The sequence below is a fragment of the Bos javanicus genome, chromosome 4 (assembly GCF_032452875.1).
Source record: "Bos javanicus breed banteng chromosome 4, ARS-OSU_banteng_1.0, whole genome shotgun sequence".
In the NCBI taxonomy this organism is placed as follows: domain Eukaryota; kingdom Metazoa; phylum Chordata; class Mammalia; order Artiodactyla; family Bovidae; genus Bos; species Bos javanicus.
The window spans coordinates 73,579,959-73,601,900 of record NC_083871.1 but is presented as its reverse complement, the minus strand read 5'-3'; the positions used below and the strand labels follow the sequence as shown (position 1 = coordinate 73,601,900).

Genomic DNA, 21,942 nt, shown 5'->3' with positions numbered 1-21,942 from the left:
AATCTGTCGAGCTTAGAAAGAATTTCTAGATTGATTTACATTCAACTATTTCGCTGGTGAATTTTTATTTTATTTATAATGGAAGACAAGAGGATGTCAGATTATTTTCAGTAATCAAGAATATAAAGATTAAAAAAAAAGAATATAAGGAGAACTTAACTCTATATGTTTAAAATAAACTTGCCTTAACTGCAATTATTTAAAAAATTATGTTGCTTTAATGCAATGGCTTTGAATAAAGACTGAAGACAAGTTTATATTTGCAAGAAATAACATTTAACATATTACTTTTCCTTATTCTCACATTTGTTAATCAGTTATTTAACATCTTGTTACCTATTCAGTATTTATAAAAAATATAAAACATTAGATTGAATCTATCCTTCCCTTTTTATATCTTCAATTCCTTAAATATATATAGGCAGATCTATCTATCTATATATATATGATCTCTTTTGAATATACTTTCCTTCTCATGAGTTTTGATCTGAACCGTATTAGCATATACTATTCAATCTGAATCATCATTGTAAATGAAGTGAGATATATTATAGAAAAAACACAATTGAAAAAAGGAAGATAAATCACTCAAATGTTGGGAAATGTACTTGAAGAAGAAAGGCTAAAAAACTAAGTAAGTGTACATACCCAAGAAAATTGAAAAGACACTTACAAGCATGGTTCATGTATATGAAAGGATATTTTATGGATGCCAGCTATTTTGTTTGTAAATTGAGGGCAGAACTTCAACAGTCTCCCTGTCATATGCTTCATTTTCTTCATGCTATGATCTGTCTAACACAGGATTGTAAAACCAATATCACTCAATGGCCATTTTCATTCATCTCTTTCCTATTCAGTAACTTAACAAGGACTCTAACTCTCTGCATCAAATCTAAACTTCCAACAAACAGCCCTCCATAAAATATTGTTATATGTCTTTATCTCCTGGCTTAGTATTTCCCATACTAGCCCCTCCATTTATTTATTTTTTAGAAACTAACTTTATTTATTTATAGGCACCATAGCCTAGATAATGCACTTCCTATATGAGTTTCATGCATACCTGAACAGTTTTACGTTTGGACAGCATCTCTCCTTATCTTTTTATTTTGTCATCACTGATGATAATACTCATGCTATTCTTTTACTCCCGAGGTTGATATGCAAAGTCATCCCCACCATTCCCAGAACATAAATACTGTCTGCCTTATCTCCTTCTATTTCTCCTTCTTATCACTTCAGTTTTCCTGTTTTAGTCAAGGCCTTCTCAAGCTTAGCATCGTCAACATTTAAGACTAGGCAATTCTTTGTTGTGGGGCATGTCCTATTCATACTGCAAGATGTTGAGTAGAATTGCTGTCCTCTTTGCACTAGATGCTACATTACCCTGACCCCATCAGAGCCAAAAATGTCTCCAGCCATTGCCAAACATTTTTGTGGAGGCAAAAATGATCCCTGATGAAGAACCACTACTCCAGCCATACCAGCTTAGTAATAATTCCCCAAACAGTGCCACTGATTCATGTCCCATGCCTCTATCAGCATGATTCTTTCTCCCCTTTATACTATTCCTGTAAGTGAAAACTTAAAGAATTGTGTTCACAGTTAGAAGACAAACCAACAAAGAATAAAGCAACAACCATAAAACTACCACAATGACCACAGTAACTTAGGTATCTCTGCATTGATGAAGCATAACCAGGTCCATAGGCAGAATTTATCTTTTTCTTCTTACTGCTTCTATCATGTGCATTTTCCCATTGCTGCCTTCATCGTACTTCTTCAGTATTTATTTTCTTAAAATTTATCTCAACTAAAGGAATGTGAAAATAATGTGAATCCAGACAATCCCTGTAGCCCCCAGCCAGGCATGAATGTACCAGACAGTTATTGAAGAAAGCATTCAATATAATCTTTTCTGATGATTATCTTGATTAAACAACCTGTACATATATCCAATTGTATTAAAAGCTCTTAATATTTATTTTATGGTTTTAATAACCGTGGTAGATTAAAAATTGTTTTATTTGTTGTACAAGGATATATTGCATCAATACAACACAGAGAATAGAGCCAAGATTGTATAATAATTATACATGGAGTATAACGTTTAAAAATGTTGAATCACTATTTTGTAAAGGGATCTCTGATGGCACAGCATTAAAGAGTCTGCCTGCAATGGCAGAAGACCACCTGCAATGCAGGAGGTGTGGGAAGATTCCCTGGAGACGGAAACGGCAACCCATGCCAGTATTCTTGCCTGAGGAATCCCATGGACAGAGGAACCTGGTGGGCTACATAGTCCATGGAGTGGCAAGAGTCAGATAAGACTTAGCGACCACACCACCACGTTTTGCATACCTATAATTTAAATAGTATTGTACAGCAATGATATGTCCAAAATAAATAAATAAGATAAAAATTAAGCTTAAAAAGTCAGTGTCTAAAAAAAGAAACAGTTTAAAAATGAAGCTTCAAAACTTATATAACTTTTTAATAAAAATAAATATTTTATTGAAGAAAAGAAACTTTTTTTCTTAATGCAGCATTAGAAACACAGTTTTTGTGTGAACAACTGTTTTGATTGGATAGTAACATAATTGAGGAAAATATTAACTCACAAGAATTAGCCTAAGTAATATTACAATGCATAGGATTTTGTTGAAGAGTTTTCTGTGCTTTACTTTTTTACTTCATATACATATGTATATACCATTTTAATATGTTTTCTAAAATATAGGTCATTTTGAAAATTTAATAAACTCTACTTTAGACTAAATGCATCTTTAAGCATTCTAGATACATCTTCAAACTTAAAACATTACTTTTGATATAATCTTTACCAAAATTTGAAAGTTTGTTTCTAGTTGTTTTTTTTTTTCCTTCCATCAATTTCTATTTTCTTCTAAGTTTCTTGGCCAATATTTGGTAGTGGCATATCTTTAAATAATCATGTGTGTGTGTGGTCTACATATGTTTATATATGTCATACATATATTTTATATATATATATATATATATACACACATACATACAAAGTATTTGCTCTTTTTCATCATCCCATTGAACCAAATATGAAACTAAAGAGGAAATGAACCTCCATCCTTCCTGTTGCTCCTTGTGCCTATGGAAAGAAGTGTTGTGAACAGCTGAGCTCCAACCCCTGGTTATCCTGCTCTCTGGTAATAACTGGACAATGACAAACTCCAAGGCATCCAGAGTGAGTCTGTGGATAAACAAATGTCTGCTCACAGGTTCTGACTAGCACATCCCTAAAGACACTGAGGAAACGCTAGATAACATTTGTCTTTTGGAGCCTCTTTCCCCTGTATCTTGGTTCTTATCCTTCATGGGGCTCTGTAAACTATCAGAAAGCTGGACACGTTCTGGTCTCTTCTTGGGATCTTTATTTCACAGTTATCATTTTTTGGAAGGTAGTTATTCCTGCTTAGCTCAATAAGCATACAGAATATCTACTAGTGACTCTGTGGGAGATTTTATGAATACAAAATGCACTAGGCTCAGCTCCAGTATATCATACTCTAAAGGATCTTGTTTGAGAATTTAAAACAATAAGGGGGTTGTTGGACATCAAGAGTTATGGACGTTAAGCTAATGTTATAGTTAAATGTTCGGCTTAACGCACAATGTTATGCCAGAGTCAGCATATCTTTGACCATTGGTGCCTTTCTGCTTTAGAAGTTGGTGACATTCCAAAGCTGGAGACTTAAATCAGACCTCAGACTACCATACTGATTACTACTCTCCTTCCCCACAACCCCTCCCTACAGCTTTCTCTTCTTTATCTCTTTTCCAGTTGTTACATAGGCTTACAATTTTTTCCATACATTTATTAAACACATATTCATTTTTTACATAATTCAAGGCACTAACAGAGATGAAAAGGACATTGTACCTAACTCTGAGGCCACTCAGTTTAGAAAGAAAACAGTTCCACCAACAGATCAATTGAAAACTGGTAAGTTCTATACTAAGAAGCTAGAACAGAGGCTCAGGGAAGGCTTTAGTTTTGAGACAACTTGTACACTGCTTTGAAAGGATAATTAAGAGTTGTCATGGCAGGAAAAAGAAGGAAGAACAGTGCCATGAGAGGAAAAAAAATAAAAAAACAGCCTGAACAAAAGCTGTCTTGAAATAGAGAGTGTCATTTGAAAAGTGATAAAACTATTTTATGGACCACATCTCTGGGTTCTACTAGCAAACTTTGCATGGCTGTCTAATGCCCCTCAGCTTGAGAAGGTAGCAGTGATCAGGATTTCCAGCTTCTTCCTCAGGGGTGATGCCATCTGAGTGATTCTCAAGCCCCTACACCATGTACTAAGATCCACATGGATAAGAATTGGAACTTTCTTGTGTAATGCTTGTTGTTATGTGCATATGTGAGTGCTTTATTTGTCCTTTTATCATAAAGCTTAAATAAAATTTTACATAGAATCAGGAGCTCAATAGAAAATAGATGATGAGGGAGGTGACGTGATCTAGGTGAAGAAAGAACCTTTTGCTAGTATGATTTTCCACTGAACAGCCACTCCCCTCACTACAGCATCAACAACTTGCCTTGTAAGTTTTCCACAAGCAAACGGTGCTTTTGCTTGCCTTGTGGAATTACAGAAAAGGAAGAAACTAGGCCCCTTCAAACATAAACCTATAGAAGAATATTTCTATGATGGTTCTGCTTTACTGGGAGAATTTCCAGCTTGCAAACCACAAACAAGAAAAGTTCTATATTTTTTGAAGTTTAATCCAATTAGAATAAGGCCAAAAAATTCAAGGATGAACTTCCCTTGTCTCCTGCTATAAAACCCAGAATTATATGTCAAGTAACAGAAAATGTAAAATAGAATGAATATGGTTAGAACTTGGAGCAATTAGCGTGAAACTCTAAATTTAAAACGTATAGCCCCCAGTTGTATTTTACACAGCAAGATTCAGATAAGGAAGGTAAAGTAGAATCTACCACGGAGAATCCAAAATATTACCACCTGAACCCATAGATCATTTATAGAAAAAATGAATCCTGGGACAAGTAGACTTTGTGTGCATTCAGATAGAATGGAATGAGTTTATAGCATCACTTACAGGGAATTCTTCCTAAGATTCAATAACATGATTATAACCAGACTGCTAAATCTAACTTCTTGTCCATGGAATTCTCCAGGTAAGAATACTGGATTGGGTTGCCATTTCCTTCTCCAATAAGAGGAATGGCAAAAACAAGTTAGATGACACTATGAGGTGGAAGAAGCAGTTGGATAAATAAGCAGGACCCATTCGTCAATAAGTCAATGTCAAAAAAAGATGGGGAGAGGGTAGGAGAGGAAAGGTGCCCAGTCTAACAAGATTAAGGAAATATAGCAACTAAAAACAATGCTTTACCTTAACTGGATCTTAAACAAATGAACTTTATAAAACATTTTTGACTAATTGGTGAAATTTTAAAATGTAATAGATGAACTTTTGTTAATGATAATATTAATATTAATGATTTCATGATATTTTCTGATATTTTAATGGTAGAAAATGTCCCATTTTAGAATTGGTACAAAAATATTTAGGTTTGAGATGTTCTCAATATATATGTAATTTACTTTAAAATTATTCAGCAAGAAAGTGAAAGAGCAAATGTGGCAAAATGTTGGTATTTGTTAAATCAAGGTAATGAGTATATGGGAGTCATTTTATATTCTACATTTTTCCATATAATTGAAAATTTTTATTAAGAATTGGATTTTAAAAATTGATATGTTTGATGTTAACTTGTTAACATTTTTTTACTTTTTTATGTCTAAATGGATTAATGACATCAGTAGGAATATTTTATATATAATGTTCCTAAAACAGCCCAAAAATATTTCATAATTGCTATTATTATTCAGATGTAAGATACAATGAGTTTGACACTAACTTCATTTGTTCATTCATTCTTCATTTATTCTTCTCGTTCAGTAAATGATTTATAGTCTCAACATTCTCCAGAAATTACTGAATTTTTAATTTTTATGTATCATAGATCTACTTGCTCAAGTTACTAAAACCATCTGAGTTTAAATTTTATCAGCTATAAAATGAGGATATTAATAAATATTTCATATTATATAGGGCTTCCTTGGTAGTTTTAAAGAATCTGCCTGAAGTGTAGATCACGTAGTGATGAATAATCTACTTCCAAATGCAGTAGATACAAAGGTGTGGGTTTGACCCTTGGTTCAGGAAGATCCCCTGCAATCTGCTCCAGTATTGTTGCCTAGAAAATACCATGGAAAGAGGAGACTGGCGGGCTACAGCCCATGGGGTCAAAGAGTCAGACATGACTGAGTACACACACACACACACACACACACACACCTTTTTCGAGGAATAAGTAAGTTACTAAATATAAGGTGTTAGAATTCAATGGTAACAAAGTGAATGGTGGCATTTTAAAAAATAATGGTGTCACTGACATTAAAAGTATAATTATAAAGGTAGACTATTTTCCAAAAGTTTTTTTTCCTGCTTCAGAGCATTCTTCATCTCCTTTTAAGCAGTTTTCTTATTGAAGAATTACAGCAAACTTTATTGCATATGCCAGATTAGCTATTTCTTAAAAAATAGAACCAAAATCCTAAATTCTCCTTATGATTTAAGGATTAAAAAAATTATAAGCATGGACATGTTTCAAAGAAAGATTTTTCTCCTGTATTGTGGAATCATTCAGATTATTTCTGTTAGTGAGCATTTTAAATAAAAATTATAAAATACTCAAAAGGTTTCAGGAATAATTTTCAAACACTTTGTTACATTTTGAAAGATACCAGATGAATTTATCCAGTAAGTTTGCATTAGAGATTGGATAACTGGTGCAGAACAGTGCAATTATTTCTTATATATGTTCCTTTGAAACAACGGTGCCCATGAAATCTCTGGATTATACTTTCTAAATAAAACAGCACACTGTTAAAGTTTCAGAGTCTAGAAATATTTGATATCAGAAACAGACTCCATAATTAAATAGTTCATGCACAGAAAGATCAGGTGACCCACCTTCCTTAATTGAATTTTAATAATTCGATAACTATAGTGCTACCATTTATGCAGTTGTCCTCAAAGGCTCTGTTTCAATTTCCATTCCTCATTTTCTTACCTGTTTATAAATGTCTGCCTTAGGCTGAAGCCCACAGTGCAAGGTTTTGTTAATAATAGATTTAAGATAAAACTGTGATAGAACGTATGTTCCCCCAGTAGAGAAGGCAGTGTTGTACTTCACAGGAGAGGTGGTCTCTCTAAGCTCACTTCCCAAGAATTGATCACAGCTGAAACAGAATGAGTTGGAACTAATCAAATGAAACCAACTTTCTTGGGTGGTTCAATTCATTTGTACAATTGATGAGGACACAACAAAATAATTAGTTACTATTCTTAAGTCACTAAGACAGCCTTAGGGAAAATTAGACTGGGGAAAAAGTACCAATCAAAAAGTGCTTGATTTAACCCATGGTAAAAACACAAAAATTGAGATGGATGTGGACTAGAATGTAACTACTGTACCCAAATATTTATGTTGTATCACTAAATGGAAAATGTACTGTTTATATTGAATAGTCTATTCAGAAGGCAGAGCATGGCTAAAACTATGACATATACCTAACAATAAAATACCTAGAGTAATAAAATAATTATATATATCAGCCAGAAATATATGGTAAGTAGCCAATATATATTCTATTACTTGAGTGTTTATCTCTTCTTAAGAAATAGGACACTTCCAAAATAACAATAAAACTGCACTAAATATAATTTAGGCTGAGAAAATTCAGAAGGCAATTCAGGATTTAACAATGCTTATAATGTTTATTAAGAATGCCTAGAAATAGTCAAATTCTGAAGCGTGAAAGCATAGTTTCCAACACTGTTCCAATTTCTAACAAGTTCAGGGGGATTCTAAAACCACTTTCAGGTTCAAGAATTTTCATAGAACTCCCTGAAATCTTATATTTATGGCTACTGTTTATTAAAGTGAAAAATACAAATTTTGCAAACAGTCAAAGGAAGAAACACATAAAGCAGAGTCTAGTAGGATTCCAAACATGAAACTTGCATTCTGCTTTCCTGGAAATGACATGTAACAATGGGCAAAGATTTTGCCAAACAAGGAAGCACAACCAAAATTCTGTCTCTATACTTTCCGCTGTAGCTTTAATACACAGATATCGTTGGTTGATTGCTCACGCGGCTGAACCAGTCTCTAGGTCAACTGATACCAAAAGAGCCAAAGCTGCCACTCTAGGTCACACTGTTGGTCTTTATAGTGGGGACAGCCCCCATCCTCAAGCCATTGGGTATAGATGACCTGACCCCAACATCCAGTGTAGCCAGCCCCCACCTCAAACAAAGATGCTCCTATCAGGTATTAAATAGATATCTCAGAAACCAAGGGCAAAAGCAAGATATTTCTTTGAGCAAAGCCAAATTCTTTACTATACAATGAATATTAAATGATTATTTCACACCTAGATGTGAAGTTAAAGAAAATAAGTAATATCAATAGATAAGTATATTGTGAATCTCTGGTTTCACTATGAATTTTCTTAACTAGGACAATATAATCATCTACTCTTAAATATTCTATTCCCTAGAAGTCAATGAGTATTCAGTTTATGCAGTTGGATGTATAACCAACCTCTCTACTATTGAGACTGCCAAAAGCATTTTAATCTCAAGTCAATTTATTTTAATCATCAAATATTTTTACAGATACATGTCTACTCTGAGGTGTTTTTTGACTCACCAAGAAAGCTTTTCATCACACCACATGCCGCCTTCTCCCACCTTCTTAAACATAATTATAACAATATTAACTCTTGGCTCACCCTTTGTCCGGTTCAGGGACTTCTCAGCTAATTTATTCAGCTCAGTCTCATTTCAGTTTAAAACTATCCCTTGGAAGATAATTTAATTTGATGGAAATGAGTTAATGACCATCAAATAGACCTGAATTAAATATTTTAGGAATTCTAATTATTGAGTCTGATCAGTTCTAACATATGATTACTAATATCCCCATTTTTAAGGAGATTATTCATAAGGATTAACATTTTCAAAATGAATAAGATTATCTGGTGCCACTCTGAGAACAAAATACAAGGCATATTGATTTTATAAATACTTGTATAAATAAAATTGTATAATTTTTTCATGAAAATTTCCATTTAGAATATTATTTATCCAGAGGGAGAATATCTATAAGCAGAGAACCCAGCAATAGGAAAGAAAAAGCTGCCAATCAATTACCCTAATGCCATGATCATGAAGAAGGAAACACTTTAGATGAACAACTGATTGCAGAGTTGGGAGTCAGAACATAGCTTTGCCATGAAAGTCTCTGAAAAACACCCTTGTATCCATGGAAGGCTTCAGGAATGCTGCTTCTGTGCCAGAACTTAGTATTAGTCTGTAGGAATATTTTTCTCTAGAGGATGTCTCCTATGTGGATATTACTTCATATTACACTTCTCTAAGGATCATATACAATGATCTGGCATTCACCATGAAGGGGCCAACATACGATCAGCCTTACAGAAATCTTGAGCATAAATGTCTTTTTTAAAGAGCTTTCTAGTGGAAAATGACTACTTTTAATCAAAGTAAAACTAGTTCCCAGTCTAAAGAACAAGATGACATATATTGAGTGCTTATTATATGTCATGAGCTGTGTATATATTATTAATTCATTCCTCCTGCACAGATGATTCTATTTTTATTTTTGAGGAAGAAATTAGGTACACAAGGGTTGAAGAACCTCTCCCAGATGAAGCTGCTAAAGTGGCCAGTGAAAGATTCAATCCCTTCTTTATAGTATTCCAAAGAATATTATTTCTCACACTCTTGTCTTACCTGTTGCAAGGTCATACCAAAATGGCCCAGTTGCTCTGAATCTAGTGTTGTGAATAGCTTTACTGATGGATCTGATTGTTTCAATGCTTTTCCTTGAGGCTAAGACAGAGATGCTAATAACTTTCAGGGAATGAGATGGTCAGCCTGCCTTCAAATCTCTATCTGCCACTTGCTAGCGTGCAACCTTCAGCACATTACTCAACTCTCTACACAAGTTTTCCTCCTAAGTGAACTAGGTATGACATAGCCAACTTCGTAAGTTTTCTGTACAGAAAATGTAAATAAAGCACTTAGCATAGTACTTGATACTAAGGTGTGGGGCAGCTCAGCAACTTCTCTGGGAGACAAACACAAGGGACCCCAGCATTAAACTGATTGAAAATTTGATGCTAGGAACCCAGGTTTTTTTGATAAAGCATCTTAAATACCAGGCAAATATAAACTGGACCCAGTACTGTCAAAAAAGAGTGAAGATAAGTCATGCCTAAGGTAATTGATCTGCTTATCTTTTTTTTTTAAGGCTAACAAAGTTGAGAGTTGCAATTACAAGAGCTAAAACTGCCTAATGATCATACATGAAGATGGAAGATATAGTTAATTGAACATCCGAACTGAAATCATACAAGCTCTAGTTACATTTAACTGAAATGCTGAACTCAAGGAGTTCAAGGTCTGATTCTATGTATAAGACTTTTAGTTCTTTTTAAGTAAGTGATATTAGTGACTGATCAGTGACTGCCTAAGCTCTTTGCTTATTACAACAGAAGCAGTTAATATGTATTGAAGTGTTACCATGCTGCTAGAAAGGGTCTAAGATGTTTGCATATGTTAATTCAAGGAATTCTCACAAGTTTCTTATGAGGTAGCTTCTATAATTATCTCAGTTCTACAGACTAGTAAACAGGCACATAGAATTGAAATGGCTTGCCCAAGGACTCACAAGATCAGAACCAAAGAAATTTGAGCCCCATTTCTTACTACTACAATGTATTGATTCTCTAAGTCAAAAGTGGCTGATATCTATGAAATAAGAGATATTAAGTGTTATTAACACCTACTTGATAGTATAGGTAAAAGATTTCTATCTAAGGATTCAAAACTAAGCATACACTTTGTTTATAGAAAATTACTTTCAATGCCCTTCCAAGTAAATATAAAAGGAATGTTAAGAACTCTAACAAGGAGCTCCCATGTGACTCCCTGTGGCCTTGAACACAATACAAGGAAGCATACTTCAAAAACTACATTTGCTTCTGTTTTCAATCCTAGTTTTCACATGGAGTTCTTTCTCTCATTCCTAAATTTTACTGTAAAAACTTTCATTTACACAGAAAAGTATTTTGAAATGATAGTACAATCAATAAGCATCTACACACTCTATCTAGATTAATCAGTGGTACCATTTGGCTATACATACTTTGTCTTTCCTTTACAAACAACGTGTGTGTGCTAAGTCACATCAGTTATGTGTGACTCTTTGCAAACCTATGGACTGTAGCCTGTGAGGCTCCTCTGTCCATGGGATTCTCCAGGCAAGAACACCGGAGTAGGCTGTCATTCTCCCCTCCAGGGGATCTTCCTGACCCAGGGGTCAAACTGCATTTCTCCTGTTTCCTGAATTGGAAGGTTAAGTTCTTTACCACTAGTGCCATCTGGGAAGCTCCTCTCCACACACACACACACACACACACACACACGGTGGGTTGGTATTTTGAAACTAAGTTGTATACCTGGTATTTCACTTCTTAATATATCCTCATGAATCCCTCAAGAACAAAGTATTCATTTGATACTTTATTGGGAATATTCTTAATTTGATTTTCTGTATCTCAGCTTTATAAGTGAGACTAAATCAAAAGATACCCAAGTCTTATAAATCTTAACTGATTCAGAAAGTCTGAATATGAATAGAATGACTTTTGTCTGGAATTGCTAGTGAAAGTATCTGTAAGTCTTTAGTAAATGCTCCTGTCACAGTCAAGTACTATCATCATCCCCAAATGAAAAAGATGTATAAATCACAGGGTTGCTACATGCTGAATTCAAGTACAGCTCAAGGCTCTCATGTGGTTTGTCATCATTTTTAAAATTATATCTGGGATCCAGATGGTGCTCATCCCCAAAACTTCAGCTTTTATACTTGGAGAGGAGCCCTCACTATTCACTCTACTTGTTTTAACACTCAGCATACAAGTCTTAAAACTCCAATATACACTGAATGTTCTTTAGAAATTAAACAATGAATATTCCTCAATGCTAACTCAATGCTGTCACACACAAAAAAGTTGTGAATTTGGTAAATTTTCTCCCATATTTAAAACTGATTGCAAACTTAATCAGATCAGATCAGTCGCTCAGTCGTGTCCAACTCTTTGCGACCCCATGAATCCCAGCACGCCAGGCCTCCCTGTCCATCACCAACTCCCGGAGTTCACTCAGACTCATGTCCATCAAGTCAGTGATGCCATCCAGCCATCTCATCCTCTGTCATCCCCTTCTCCTCCTGCCCCCAATCCCTCCCAGCATCAGAGTCTTTTCCAATGAGTCAACTCTTCGCATGAGGTGGCCAAAGTACTGGAGTTTCAGCTTTAGCATCATTCCTTCCAAAGAAATCCCAGGGCTGATCTCCTTCAGAATGGACTGGTTGGATCTCCTTGCAGTCCAAAGGACTCTCAAGAGTCTTCTCCAACACCACAGTTCAAAAGCATCGATTCTTTGGTGCTCAGCCTTCTTCACAGTCCAGTTCTCACATCCATACATGACCAAAGGAAAAACCATAGCCTCGACTATACGAACTTTTGTTGGCAAAATAATGTGTCTGCTTTTGAATATGCTATCTAGGTTGGTCATAACTTTCCTTCCAAGGAGTAAGCGTCTTTTAATTTCATGGCTCCAGTCACCATCTGCAGTGATTTTGGAGCCCAGAAAAATAAAGTCTGACACTGTTTCCCCATCTATTTCCCATGAAGTGATGGGACCAGATGCCATGATCTTCGTTTTCTGAATGCTGAGCTTTAAGCCAACTTTTTCACTCTCCACTTTCACTTTCATCAAGAGGCTTTTGAGTTCCTCTTCACTTTCTGCCATAAGGGTGGTGTCATCTGCATATCTGAGGTTATTGATATTTCTCCTGGCAATCTTGATTCCAGCTTGTGCTTCTTCCAGCCCAGCGTTTCTCATGATGTACTCTGCATATAAGTTAAATAAACAGGGTGACAATATACAGCCTTGAGGTACTCCTTTTCCTATTTGGAACTAGTCTGTTGTTCCATGTCCAGTTCTAACTGTTGCTTCCTGACCTGCATACAAATTTCTCAAGAGGCAGATCAGGTGGTCGAGTATTCCCATCTCTTTCAGAATTTTCCACAGTTTATTGTGATCCACACAGTCAAAGCCTTTGGCATAGTCAGTAAAGCAGAAATAGATGTTTTTCTGGAACTCTCTTGCTTTTTCCATGATCCAGCAGATGTTGGCAATTTGATCTCTGGTTCCTCTGCCTTTTATAAAACCAGCTTAAACATCAGGAAGTTCATGGTTCACATATTGCTGAAGCCTGGCTTGGAGAATTTTGAGCATTACTTTACTAGCGTGTGAGATGAGTGCAATTGTGTGGTAGTTTGAGCACTCTTTGGCATTGCCTTTCTTCAGGATTGAAATGAAAACTGACCTTTTCCAGTCCTGTGGCCACTGCTGAGTTTTCCAAATTTGCTGGCATATTGAGTGCAGCACTTTCACAGCATCATCTACTACAAATATTGGAATTTGAGAAAAACATATACTCCTGCTTCATTGACAATGCTAAAGCCATTGTGTGAATCATACAAACTGTGGAAAATTCTTAGAGAGTTGGGAATACCAGCCCACCTTACCAGTCTTCTGAGAAACCTGTATGCAGGTCAAGAAGCAACAGTTAGAACTGGACATGGAACACCTGACTGCTTCAAAATTTTGAAAGACTATGACAAGGCTGTATATTCTCACCTTGCTTATTTAACTTTTATGCAGAGTGCATCATGCAAAATGCCGGGTGGGATAAATTACAAGCTGGAATCAAGTTTGCCAGGAGAAACAACAACTTCAGATATGCACATGATCTCACTCTGATGGCAGAAAGTAAAGAGGAACTAAAGAGCTTCTTGATGAAGGTGAAAGAGGAGAGTGAAAAAGCTGCTTTGGAACTCAACATTAAAAATCTAAGATCATGGCATCTGCTCCCATTACTCATGGCAAATAGATGGTGTAAAAGTGGAAATGGTGACAGATTTTATTTTTCTGACCTCTAAAATCACTGTGAATGGTGACTGCAGCCATGAAATTAAAAGACACTTGCTCCTTGGAACGAAAGCTGTGACAAACCTAGACAGTGTTTTTAAAAAACAAACAAACAAACAAACAAAAAAACAGAGACATCATTTTGTCAACAAAGTTCCATATAGTCAAAGTTATGGTTTTTTCCAGTAATCATGCATGGATGTGAGACTTGGACCATAAAGAAGGCTGAGTGCTGAAGTATGGATGCTTTTGAATTGTGGTATGCTGGAGAAGGCTCTTGAGAATTCCTTGGACAGCAAGGGGATCAAACCAGTCAATCCTAAAGGAAAACAACCCTGACTATTCATTGGAAAGACTGATGTTGAAGCCAAATCTCCAATACTTTGGCCACCTGATGCAAAGAGCTGACTCATTGGAAAAGACACTGGTGCTCAGGAAGATTGAGAGCAAGAGGAGAAGGAGGTGGCAGAGGATAACATGGTTAGATAGCATCATCAACTCAATGGACATGAGTTTGAACAAACTCTGGGAGATAGGGAAGGACAGGAAAGCCTGGCATGATATACTCCATGGGATCACAAAGAGTCAGACAATACTTTTATGACTGAACAATAACAAGAAAATACTTCTAATATAAACTCTTTGTAATATTGAAAGCACTGCAAGATTTAGACAGAACATAGCATAGGAATATAAAATGAGGTGTCAGAGTACAGACTATGGAGCCATACCACCATATGGCTCCAAATTCAGCCATATCCAAATTCTGATTTCCTCCACTTAATATCTGCATGAGTTTGAGTAAATTGTGCCTCATTTCTCACACCTATAAAAAAGAGATTATAATATTTATCTCATTGTCCAATTGTGAGAATTTTTGAGAGTCATGAGTATATCAGCAAAACTTTGATAACATCGCATACAGTCAGTTAAAGTGTTAGTTATAGCTGAAAATATCACAATGATTAGAGAAGCAGTTCTCAAAAATTTCTGGTCTCTGAATTCCTATATTGAGAATCTCAAGATGTTTTGTTTAAGTTGTTATGTATAACCATGTAAGAAATTAAAATTAATTCATTTAAAAAATAAAATATGTTCAAATAAACAATATATTTTAGTAGAAAATAACTACATCTTCTCCCAAGAAATAATGAGAAGAGTGGTGGTATTTTACATCTTGGCACAAGTCTTTACCTGACGTCTATGGTGTCAGACATTAGATTTTCATATTTGCTTCTGAATGCGGTATGTAATATTATGGCCTTTTGGTTGAAGTATCCGAAGAAAATCCAGACTCACACAGATATGTAGTTGGAAATAAGAGGACTATTTTAATAGATTTTTTTCAGAAAACTTCAGATATTCCATTCTTCTTGACACTGACACCAAAATTTGACAAGTGATTGTCTACTAAAACTTTACTGCAGTGTGCATTCTGAAACTGAGTCAACACACATTGCTACATTCTCTTACATTATACTCTGTTACACTGAACGGTTCTATTTTTCACTTTGGTCTCTTCTTATAGAAAATGGATCAGTTTTCTACATTGATTGCTTGAAAAATACTGGCTCACTGAGTTATGCCATTCTTTCAAATATTAACATATTTTATAAAAATATATTTGTTAATATCACCAACACCTTTATCTGAAAACTCTGTAAAGATTGGGAATCTCTCGAACTCACGGTGGCTATCTCAATTTTTCCTGAATTCTAATTTTCTCTTAAAAGCATGAATTTTTCATTGCCAACAAATAGTACCAGTTGATTTTCTTTGAAGTGACAAGATGACTTCTTTTATTTTAAAGTAAATGTGTGCCAAATACTCAAAGCCATATTTTGTCTGTCAGTTAATTTTTCAAGTAAAAATTGTATTCCATGAAAAGAGGGAGATTGTTACAACTCTCAACTCAAATGGACAAGTGCTCTTTCCGAAGAAAGCCATGATAGTCAAAAATGCTTTTTTGTGTACTTCTCAATTTGTCAAAGAAAATATTAAGCAGACATGCATTCTCTTGCTTGTGGACAAGATGGAATAAAAGGGACAGAATAGATCCTCCTCCCATTTCTGCAAAAACATAGACAAAATATATGAATCAAATGTTTTCAAAAACACTGGGTAACAACTGAAAAAGCACTGATTGTTGGCAGACAGAAAACAAAAGAAGTCATCCCTACAAGTGCCCTATTTTATTCCTTCAAGAGAGTTTCTAGGTCATGGCACAAAGAGAGAGAAAGTAGAGGGCTCATGGACTCTCCGAGTTGAGGAGACTGAGAATCCAAGTGTCTAAGTGTTCACAGGAAAGAAAAGTGAACAACATAAAGACAGAGCCCTGGAAATCTTTTCAGGGTCTCCCTCAAGTGTTCATTAGGATGCTGATTAGCAATACATTTATTTTTAATGTGTGTGTTTATAATATTTATTCATTCATGTTATTATTATATTATTATTATTCCTACTTTTATATCCTCCTGAGGCTTAGCATTTTAACTAGATATTTATTTTGGAAGCCTCCTAGATTAACAAAAAATTTCTCACTTCAAAATAGCAAGAATTCTACCACAGGTTAAACGTCATTGCTTGTTCTGGATTAAGGACTAAGTGATTCTTGGCAAAACTCAGATGACTTGATTTGTTGCACTGAGCAAATCCTATTCTTTTTCTTCAATTCCAGGAAATACTGTTTATTTTTTTGTTATTTACTTTCTAAATGGTCAGTGTTACTTAGGTTATAATATTAGTATAGTTACCTATACAAATTTTTTATTATGCTTAAAAGCTTCTGTTGGCTTTATCTGTAATTTAAGATCACTTGAATGCTCATCCAGCCATTTTATCCACTAGAAAATGAAGGTTTGAATCTGATACAGTAATTCTTCCATTTAGAACATCTGGCTAAATTAGCATCCTGAAGTAGGATGTTATAATAATTAACGCATATGACCACCAGAATTGATCAACTGATGGATAACCTTCCCACCTAGCCATCATGAGCTGAAATTATTTGGTAAATAGGCATCTGCTGGGAGAAGGCAATGGCACCCCACTCCAGTACTCTTGCCTGGAAAATCCCATGGATGGAGGAGCCTGGTAGGCTGCAGTCCATGGGGTTTCGAAGAGTCGGACACGACTGAGCGACTTCACTTTCACTTTTCACTTTCATGAATTGGGGAAGGAAATGGCAACCCACTCCAGTGTTCTTGCCTGGGGAATCCCAGGGACGGGGGAGCCTGATGGGCTGCTGTCTACGGGGTCACACAGAGTCGAACACGACTGAAGTGACTTAGCAGGCATCTGCTACAATGTCTTATCTTGTAGACCTCTCAGCAGAATTCTTACCGTTAGAGAATATGTGGCTACTCAAAATTAATCCTCTTCATTCTTTCTTTTAGATTCTGATTATACACAGACACTCACATATATACATATTTAATTTGTACATGCAGGAAAAAGTAAAAAAATATTTATATTGACTTCCTCTTTTAGGCATATGTTTCTATCTTGCTTATCAGTAATAATTATATATATGTGTGTGTATATATATATGTATACGTATATATGTATAATTATAATTAAACATTGCAAAAATATATGTATATGTAGAATATATATACATGTACTAAAATTATTAAAATCAATAAAAATGTACTAAAATCAATAAAAAACCAACCATCTACCATCTATCAAGGTTTTCCATTTTTGGCATTACAACTACTCCAGTGTGTATTTCATTTTCACTTTTTAAGTTTCATTTTTAACTTATGGCCTTTAATAGACTTGAAAAGTTTCCATTACTTAAGATTTCAAGCTTACATTTTTTTCTCTTAGCTGATGACCAACTCCTTCAGCTAGATTATGCATCTATTTAGTAATTGTCTTGATATATTTTTTAAACTTCCCTTATTTTTGGCAATGATAGAACATTTTATGCCCATGAATTATCTCTGTCCAAGAATAGAATAAAATCTTCTCTAAGAGACACCAGTTCACTTTTTTTTGCAATTGAGATTAAAAATCATAATCTTGGCATAAGGAGGTGCACATGAGAAGATGTAACAGCTTCTATTAACATATGTGATTTTAAAGTAATACAAACATCAGTTAGGTAAGACAATGATCACTGTAGTTTTGTTCAGGAGTGATAGAACAATGAAAGTTCAGGGGTGTTTTTTTTCTATATGTGCATGAATTCCTTTTTTTTTTTTTTAAAGAAACACTTTCTCTCACACTTATTTCTATTTTATATTTTCTATTTTAAAGTCTGAATGAACCACTTCAGGCTACTCAGGCTTGTACCTATCCATTCAGTGACCTAAGCAGTATGGGTTGCAGACCAGTCTTCAGTGATGGGCTGAGCACCTCCGCCTGCCATAGGGACTGCTGAACCTCTAGATACCTCTGTGATCTCAATTGAATAGCAGTTAACTCAGGTACTAGACCAGCCTATTAACGCCGAACAGTTCCTATTTGGTCACTCTGCCTTTTCAGCAATGGCTCATTTTGCTTTGCAATCTCTTCAGGATGAGGTGTGACCTCCTATGATGTTGCTGCTGCTACAGCTAAGTCACTTCAGTCGTGTCCGACTCTGTGCGACCCCATAGACAGCAGCCCACCAGGCTCCCCCATCCCTGGGATTCTCCAGGCAAGAATACTGGAGTGGGTTGCCATTTCCTTCTCCAATGCATGAAAGTGAAAAGTCAAAGTGAAGTCGTTCAGTCGTGTTACTACCATGGAAATGGTACCACACATGTGCAGAGCCTCCTGAGCTAGCATCCACCACTCAGATCCACTGAGTGAGTTCCCTTGTTGCTGCCTAGGATGGCAATGTCCATAAAGTCCAGAAGAGAGTCTCTGTTACACAGAGCAAGGTGGACAGGTTAGCATAAGACATCCCTGTGAGAGGCTGGTGGTCTAATGGGATCAGTAACCTCCTGAAGGCTGTTCTCAGAAGGCTAGCAGTTCCCAGAAGGCTGTCTGGATCTGGTGAATGAAGGTTCCAGAAGTGAAACAGCCAGCAATATGAGTAGCTCTAGTGGCAGCAGCAAACATCAGCCCAACTCTCTGGTCAGTATTCCTGGAGGAAATGACACTGACATCAGTCAGGTTTTTCCTGCGAACAATGGCATAAGCTTCTAGCAGAAGCTTCCCTCAGATTTTCTTCAGATTTATGATGTAAGACATTATTACTTTTCCTTTTGTAGATGTAGTGTTCCATATGGAAGTCAAGATCCATGCCAGCTCAGAGTATTCCCACTGTAAGGAACTTGAGGACATCCCCTTCCTTCATTCGCTGGACACCAAGAGCTCTGGACATTGTGAAAGCTTCCCTTAAATCATGACAGGAGCCCAGAACAATGCTACATGAACCCCTATCCAGGTAGCTCTGTGCACACAATATTGCTGTGCAACTTCATGGAAAGTAGGTGCCTTCCATAGATAGCAACATTTCATTATATATTGTTCTAAGACATTCTGCATGTCAGCATTCCATCATATATTTTGTTAAGACTTTTAAAATATTTATTCCCCAAAGCTACATTTCTGGTAACCCAAAGTTCAAGGATCTAAGAAACCAAAGAAAAGCAAACTGATAAACCGAACATCTGAGGTCAAATTTCAACATAATGTTTTGTTAAATCTACTTTATTATGGTACAATTTAATAATTTTTAATTAAACTTATTCAAACTAAGAAAAAAATGAAGACAGCTCACCTATTTCTCTCACCTTTCACACCATGGCTCTGGCAACCACTAATCCATTCTCTGTATCTATAAGCTTGTTTAGTCTTTATTATTTAGATTCCATATAAAAGAGAGATGATAGGGTACTTGTCTTTCTCTGAGTTATTTCCCTTAGTATAAAGCTCTCAAGGTCCATTCATGTTGTCACAAATGGTGAGATTTTATTATTTTTATGGCTAAATAATATTACTATTGGAGAAGGAAATGGCACCCCACTCCAGTGTTCTTGCCTGGAGAATCCCAGGGACGGGGGAGCCTGGTGGGCTGCTGTCTATGGGGTTGCACAGAGTCAGACACGACTGAAGCGACTTAGCAGACTTAGCAGCAATATTACTATATATAATGGTATATGTATGTGTATTATAGTTTCCCTATCTACTCATCCATTGATGATAGATACTTTGTTCTCATATCTTGGCTATGGTAAATAATGATGTAATACATCCTTTGTTATACAGAATCATTTTGGTTTGTTGTAGTCTCATTCATTTTATTTTTGCTTTTGTTGCCATTATTTTTGGTGTCAAATTCAAAAAAGAAAAAACTCATGTCCAGGACCAATGTTAACATGCTTACAGCCTATGCTTTTTTTTTTAATATATTTTATGGTTTCAGGCTTTACAGACTATGTTTTCTTCTATGTTTTATAGTTTCAGGCTTTGCCTTCTAGTATTTAATTCTATTTAAAATATTTGTGTATGGTATAAGATAGTGATCTACTTTCATTCACTTTCATGTGTCTGTCTAGTTTTCCCAATACCATATATTGAAGAGACTATAATTTCCCCATTGTATATTCTTTGCTCCTTTGTTGTGAATTAATTAACATACATGGATAGATTTACTTCTGGATTCTCTACTGTGGTCTGTTGATCCATGTGTCTATTTTTATGCCAATAACATATTGTTTTAATTATATAGCTCTGTAGTATAGTTGAAATCAGAGAGCATGATGCACCCAGCATTGTTCTTCTTTCCAAACATTGCTTTGTTATCCAGGATCTTTCACGGTTTTATATAAAATTTAGAAATGTTCATGAATTTGTATATTACTAAGGCTGTCACCAAGTATACCAGCTCCAAGTAAATATAATATGCCTAGCTGCTGTTAACGGAGAAGGCAATGGCACCCCACTCCAGTACTCTTGCCTGGAAAATCCCATGGACGGAGGGCCTGGTGGGCTGTAGTCCATGGGGTCGCTAAGAGTCGGACACGACTGAGTGACTTCACTTTCACTTTGGTAATATGAATCTTTAGACTAGATTACAATATAGGCTACATTCCTCTGTAATTTTTATGTTATTACAATTGCATTTTGTTAAAGTATAGTTATAAAGAGAATTTTGTGCATAATTTTTCTTATTTAAAGACTTTTTGCACAGAACTGACACTCTCAATAAGTATCTATAAAATATGGAGCTCAAATTATTTCTGATTATAGCCTCCCATTTAAAGGGAAACTTCAAATGACTACAGCTCACTGGTATGTGTTAAAAAGTAAGTAGATGCTGAAAATTAGCCCCATTCATAGAGAAGACCTTTTTTAAAAATTAGAAGACCTGATTTTTTAAAATTGTTTTACTTACCTGAAAAAGTCTGACCTCACTTTCTTAATAGTGTTTCTGGTAGAAAAAAAATTCAGCAATTTTGATGTAACTGTGAAAATGTTTTTAATGGAAAACAACTAGGAACCTGGATCTAGCCCTAGTCTAATCACTGAACTGTGAGGTTCCCTGGTGGCTCAGATGGTAAAGAATCTGCCTGCAGTGTGGGAGGCCTGGGTTTGCTCCCTGGCTTGGGAAGCTCCCTGGAGAAGGAAATGGCTATCCACTCTAGAATTCTTGCCTGCAGAATGCCATGGACAGAGGAGCTTACAATGTGGTCACAAGGAGTTAGGACAGAATGACCAACACTCTCACTTTTCTGAGTATCTCTGGTTCTGTTTCCTTACCCAACCGAGATAAACTCACAAATGTAGAATCAGCTATTCTCAAACTTCTTTTTTTAATCTTTTTGGCTCTTATTT

General features: G+C 35.7%; 1 long non-coding RNA gene across 4 annotated transcripts in view; it reads right to left on the bottom strand.

Moving 5' to 3' along the window:
- Positions 1-5,928: 5,928 nt before the first annotated feature.
- LOC133246262 (uncharacterized) overlaps positions 5,929-21,942 on the bottom strand; it is a 508,266-nt gene continuing 492,252 nt past the window's right edge. For all 4 annotated transcript variants that reach the window (XR_009735984.1, XR_009735987.1, XR_009735983.1 and 1 more), the window contains 2 exons: positions 7,148-7,316; positions 5,929-6,268 (listed from right to left, as the gene is read on the bottom strand). This is a non-coding gene — a long non-coding RNA (uncharacterized LOC133246262). The remainder of the gene's footprint in view (positions 6,269-7,147; positions 7,317-21,942) is intronic.